We start from the raw sequence: 6,659 nt of genomic DNA, 5'->3' as shown, positions 1-6,659 counted from the left end.
GTTCCTGACGCGGTGATGTTCCTGATGCGGTGATGTTCCTGATGCGGTGATGTTCCTGATGCGGTGATGTTCCTGACGCGGTGATGTTCCTGACGTTCCTGACGGACGGCTCGTTCCCGCCTGCAGCGGATCCGTGATCCTCCCCGGCCCCGGGATCTGTCAGCCTTCCCAGATCTGCAGAGTGCTCATAAATCTGTTGATGCTCAGCGCCGGAGGGGAACTCATCCAGATCCAGGAATGATCTCATCGCTCCGGCGCTCCGACGACACCCAGGGCTCCACAACCTGATCCGAGCCGTTCCAGGAGGTTCTGTTGAGACCTGAACCAGAACCCGGTTGGCTCTGACTGAACGGTTCATCGCTGCCTGCGCCCTCTGGCCAGGCGCTGAACCCGAGCTGCAGGTCTCATCACATTTTCAGCTCCGTTTGCAGATTTTTCCTCGCTCCGACTCTTTCTGGTTAACAACCAACACCAGCAGCAGAAAACCTTCTGGATTTGACCTTTAACCTCTAAACATAAGCAGGTTTCCAATCATCAAACCCAGGATGTGACGGACAGCCAGCTGGGCCAGCTGCAGAATAACGACACCAGATAAGAGACAAACAGGCCTGAGGCGTCCAGCAGGGCCGTGCAGAGACCACTAAAGGGCAGGTGCCCAAGCCCCCCCAGCTCCCCCCTCTGCACCTGCCTGGCGTCCAGCATTAACCCATTAATCACTGATGAATTAACACAAGCTGCAGTTTCTGTTTAGATGATTTATTGTTTGATCAGAGGCAGAGAGGAAACGACTTCAACGTCTCCGTTTGTCTTCCAGGTGGATCAGGATCCTTTACTCACCTGCAGATTGAAGCAGAAATCATGAAGAATCATCAATTTTCATGAAACTGTGACTCCACAAAACACAATCGAATCCCGTCCTTCTCGTCCTTCCCGGACCGGTCGCCACTTCGTCACAAATTAACGTGATATTTCGGGGGGCTTGAGCACCTGCCCCTTTTGCTCCTTGCCCCAAAGTGCCCTTTTGGTCAACATTTTTATTTATTTTTTTTATTTTTGGTATTATTATTTCCTAAGCCTCTTCTGACACATAATAACATGTACTAAAATTATTTGCTTTTTTGTTTCTTTTTTGTTTAACATAATAAGCCCTCCGGTCACTTTGTTACCTTTGACCTTTTGCCCGTGACGCATGACCCAGTTGCCCCTCGTGCAGTGAGATAAGGCGGCGAACTGGAGCTCAACGTAGCGAACATTCCAGATTACAGAACAGTTTTTGGTGAATAAAAAACGTTTTTGGTGAATAAAGTGGAGACTTGCTGCTTGTCAGATGATGGAAAACGTTGAAGTATCGTTTCTGCTTCAGCTCRGAGTCGCGGTTTAAGCAGAGAGGTAATGAAATACAACAGACACTGACAGGCCTCTGCGTCTGCCTTTCTCTGAAGAACTACTGAGGGGAGGAGACAGCCAGGTGAGGAGAAACTGTTCTTATCCATCCATTCACTATTTCTATCATACAGACATTAGGCTGTTGTTGTTGTGCTATTAGCTAGCTGCTGGCTAACGACTTTGCTAGCAAAGCTAGATAACTAAAAGCTTCTCCCCTGTATCTTTAATGATATCAGTCATTCTTCAGTATTTATTATGCAATAAGGCACATCGCCCGTCCAGAACCGATCATCTCCATATGGATATATGTCAGATCTTCTAATTTCCTTTGCTGCATAATGAACATTTCATTTATTCTGGCGTTAGGTAAATGTATCCTGAAGGAGAATAACACTTAAATAAAAGTCCATATTCATTTAGAATTAAAAATAACTCAGCCTGAATTACCATGATGGATTTAATGAATGTAATAAAAGTTTATCATTAATGAAGGAAAAAACTCAACCAGACTTTAAGTTTCTGGTTCTCAGAGTATGAAGTTAAATTTGTTTCCTAATTATTCAATGGAAACAAAAAACTAACCTCAGTTAGTAAAATAAAATTGTAACCAAAACTTTTGGAATTGTAATAATTCTTTTTTTTTTAAAACAACAAAGTTTTGTTTAAAATATTTTTTTAATTAAATAACTAATTTTTACCAAACATAAACTTTTATTTGCTCACATCAGAATCTTTTGCCCACGACGTCATGTGAGAATCACAAGCAAAACTTTGAGTCAAACAAAAACTTAGAATATCAAGAAAATATTTCTGACAAGTGCAAATAAGTTTGTTTTGCAAAAAAATTAAAAAATCACTTCAAGAGTCAAAAATGTGTGATTTTAATTTTAAAAAGTTTTTTTAAGCAAAACTCAGTATTTTTCTCATGGTGACATTCATTAACTATTCAATATTTGCTTTTATTTTTTATATTTTCCTGCAGTTCCAGTTAAAGTTTGCTGCAGCTCTGCTGTCCTGACCGTCTTCATCTCCACTCAGCAAACAGGCAGAACTTTTTATAGATTACAGTCACTGAAAGGTTGCATTGAGCCCTTGTTTATATTTTAATAGTGTAATTATGTAAAGACTAAATATGTCTGGTGGTCTAGCTCTGATTTACAAATGTTGCTAAATTGCAGGTTTGAATATTGCAAAACTTTCCTATAACAAAATAGACCTGCAGAAAGAAATGACTAATAAAATAAATATGCATAGAGTTATGCTCTATATGGAGATGTTCGTTAGCTTTGACTGTATATCTCACAGTTTGTAATTTATCATTGTTTATTAAACTCTGAAAGCTGTTTGTTCATATTCTGTCCTAGAATGAGGTTAGATGGACCCTTTTTTTTGAGCACCTGCCCCTTTAGTGGCCTCTGCACGGACCTGCATCTACGGTTCTGGACCAGAACTCGGACACAGGAGTTTTAGGGGAATTCTGCAGGAAATGACAGGAATGAGTGGGAAGGCGGAGAAACTCCAACACCTGTCAAACACAGAAGGTCCTCAGTGATCAAACCAAAAGGCTCTGGACCGGTCCATCTGGGTTTAGAGCTCTCTGGATCTTAAAGTCTGGACTCTTCAGAGGAACAGACATCCAGAACCCGGTTTTCAGATCCCGTTCCCTGTGTGGATCCCGATCCCTGCATCTTAAAGTGACCTGTAGGTCTTCAGCATCAGCCCATCTGGGTTTGAAACAGATGTTGGCAGAACTTTATCCTCACAGTGAAAGTTCTGGTTCCACTGCCTTTCTGTTTGTTCTCCCAGTGCTTCATGGCTTCTCTCTGGGTACTCCAGCTTCCTCCCTGACTTCCTGGTGTTCCACATGGCAGCGATCAGATCCATCAGACTTCCAGTCCGAGGTCTTAATCTCTCAGCTGGACAGGATCCTGGTTGTTGGTTCAATAATCATCTCAGTGAGAAAAAATCTCTCGAAACCGTCAGTCTGGAGATAAACCAGTTTAAACCAGATGAACCGCCTTCTCGACCTGAGCTTCTGGGAGATTCTTAATGTTTTCTGAAGAAATCCCAGATTTAAACTGATGATGCCCAGGATTACCCAGAACTGGTCTAACCAGAGAGCCTCTGGTCGATTTTGGTCCATCATCGCATGAACATGAGCTGGATCCGTCCCCAGAGAAATGATGGGATTCCACCAGAGTGGGCGGAGCCACTAAGCACGGAGGGGCGTGGTCTACTGTGGGGGGGAGGGGCTAGGCGGGGGCGTGGTCATGACCAGAGAAGCGTTGTTGCTAACTTAGCGGCGTTGTTGCTATGTTTAGAGACTTGTCAGACCCTCTGACCAGCCAGCACCAAATCTGGAAACATTTTCTGTTGCTTTGAAGAGCCAATCCGAACCCTGCAGTCAGAGCCGCTCCGCTCCGCGGTCAGTCGGTGCTAACCACGCCAGCCGTCCATGTCCTGACTCACCACCAGGGGGCGTGGTGACAGATTCTGTGAAATTTCCACAGAAACATAAATATGGAATCCTTCATTCATTTTGGACCGTTTCTCTTTCAGCTCATTAACCGTTGGACTGGTTTGAGTTTTGTTAGCAGGAGGTTCTGTAGAGCTGGGTTATCAACCCCAATGTTTCATTACTTGCCCTCCCACCAGGCTGAGAGTTTGTATTTGCTACTCCTGTAACAGCGACAGATTAAGCAGGTTTAGAGTTGAGGCATCACATGCATCATCTTCCATGTGCTTCCAAATGATTGTAAACATTTTTCAACCCAAACCCGGGTAACCCTGTGTGGGGCCCAGACATTGGGACCAGAATGCCCATCAAACGGCCCAAGCTGCCTGCTTTAACACCCAATGTCACTAATACAAACCGGCTGAGTGCTAAAACACGAACATCCTCCCCGTTTCTCCAAACAGCAGCATGTCGAAGCAGCAGCTTTGCTTCTTGGTGCCTCGGCTTCCCCACACGCATTTCTACAGGAAAATCAGTTTTCCAGATTAACCTGAGGTTCTAAACGCTGTTGGTACCAGACAGAGGCTGGTTGAGACTGGAAACCGTCCAGGATTCACTCTGGACCTGCTAACATCAAACCAGAATCCATCCATCATTTTCTGACACCCTGGTCCCTTAATGGGTCAGGAGGTGCTGCTGCCTCTCCAGCTAACGTTCCGGGCGAGAGGCGGGGTCACCTGGACAGGTCACCTGGACAGGTCACCTGGACAGGTCACCAGTCTGTCGCAGGGCAACACAGAGACACACAACCACACACACTCACACCTAGGGACAATCTGGAGAGACCAGTTAACCTGACAGTCATGTTTGTGGACTGTGGGAGGAAACCGGAGTACCTGGAGAAAACCCACCATGCATAGGGAGAACATGGAGACTCCATGCAGAAAGACCGGGGCCGGGAATCGAACCCCGAACCTTCTTGCTGCAAGGCAGCAGCTCTACCCACTGCACCACTGTGCAGCCCCTCAAACCAGAATCATAATCAAACTGCAGGTTCTGTCTCGTGTTTTTAATAAATCTCTTCTGCTCAGACGTTCAGAGATTTCTTCCCAATCTGACAGAATTCCTGGAAATCTAATCTGAAGCGGTTTGGAAGGTTTGATGGCCGTTTTAACAGGAATGTCTTAATTATGGGTCATTAGCAGCTTTTGGACCCAAACAGGATCCATCAAAGCTGAGCGCTGCTGACATGCAGTAAGCAGCTGCAGGCCCACGTTTACGACAGTTTACTGCCTGTCAGTCACAGCCTCACCTTTACTGCCTCGGATCAGAACCCGCCTGCAGCAGCTTGGCATTCGCTGGAGCCAGAACCAGAACCGAGCAGCAGGAGGATTAAGATCCACACAAAGAAACTTCAGTTTTATTTTTACTCCGTCAATCATCGTTTGTCTAGAAAGTTGTTTTTATTTTTTATGCTTCGGCTCCAAGCCGAGCTTTCAGAACCAGAACCAGAAATTATGAAGCGCCAAGTTACTTTGATGTTTTTTGAACCGTTATTTGAACAACATCTGTGCTAAAGTTATTATTATTGTTGAGAATCACATTTTAAGTTATTTTGAATTAAACTACCAACATTGAATAAAGTCAGATTCACCGTTTCTTTTATTACTGACATTATTTTCAATCTGTTGGATCCTTTTGCATTAAATCAATCAATATTTTCATTTTATCTTTATAACTTCTGAATATTGTAATTATTGTTTTCATCATTAGTAGAAATGTTATTTTTATTATGATCAGTGAAGCTCATGTATTTTTCCCCCTTTAATATAAACACTTTATGATGATGAACTGTTTTCCTTTTTCACGTTTTGTTTGTTCATCTAAACTCGTGTTTCAAAAAAACAAACTTTATGTTAATGTTTCAATTATGTTTATCGTTAGCATTTTATGATTAGCGCTTTAGCGTTAGCAAGACTAACGTTTATTATTAGCGCTTTAGCATTAGCATGACTAACATTTATGATTAGCGCTTTAGCATTAGCTTGCGTAACTAGAAGACATGAACTGGTTTCTGTTCAGCACCAGAGACGCTGACTCCATTCGGTCCACTTCAGAATGAACTCATCACCTCCAGAACCGCTGGAGCACCGTTCAGGATCTGCCGAAAGAGCTGAACCACAGCAGAACCAGAACCGGCCTGGTGGTTCTACTCACCCTGTAGGTCCAGATTATCTGCAGGAACATCTTCAGGTGAATCTACCTGAAGCCTCTGCTTCACTCTGATGATCACAGGAAATGTTCTGAGATCTTTGACGCATAAAATCACTTCGAGGGCCGCAGACGGCCCCCGCACCACTCTTTGACCACCCTGGGTTTGGATCAAAGCAGACTGAAGGTTGAACCGGGTTTCTGCATCAAAGCCGAGATTGTTCCAGAGCTTCACGCCCGAACACAGTCCGCGCCCCGAGTCAAGCTGCGTCGCCATGGTGACGGCGGCCCGCGGCGCTTTCCCACAGCGGAGCACCTGAGCAGGAGACGCCGCGGGCCGCAGCTAAGCGCTCGGTGCCGGCGGCCGTTTCGGTCCGCTCTGAGAGCGAGATCCGCGCCAGGTTACCTCATCCAGAACCGGTCCGACCGCCGGTCCTGCACCTGGATCCACGGAACACAAACCAGCCTCAACATTATGACCACCTGAACTCAGGCTGGGCCGGAACCAAACCACACGGTTTGCTGATCAGGAGCCTGGATTCTCATCAGACTCCATGTTTTCTGGAGCGCAACGCGAATATATTGACAAAGACGCAGCGGGGCAGCG

Source organism: Poecilia reticulata, linkage group LG8 (assembly GCF_000633615.1).
Source record: "Poecilia reticulata strain Guanapo linkage group LG8, Guppy_female_1.0+MT, whole genome shotgun sequence".
Taxonomy (NCBI): Eukaryota; Metazoa; Chordata; class Actinopteri; order Cyprinodontiformes; family Poeciliidae; genus Poecilia; species Poecilia reticulata.
The sequence above is the reverse complement of the archived record's forward strand: the minus strand, read 5'-3'. Positions refer to the sequence as shown.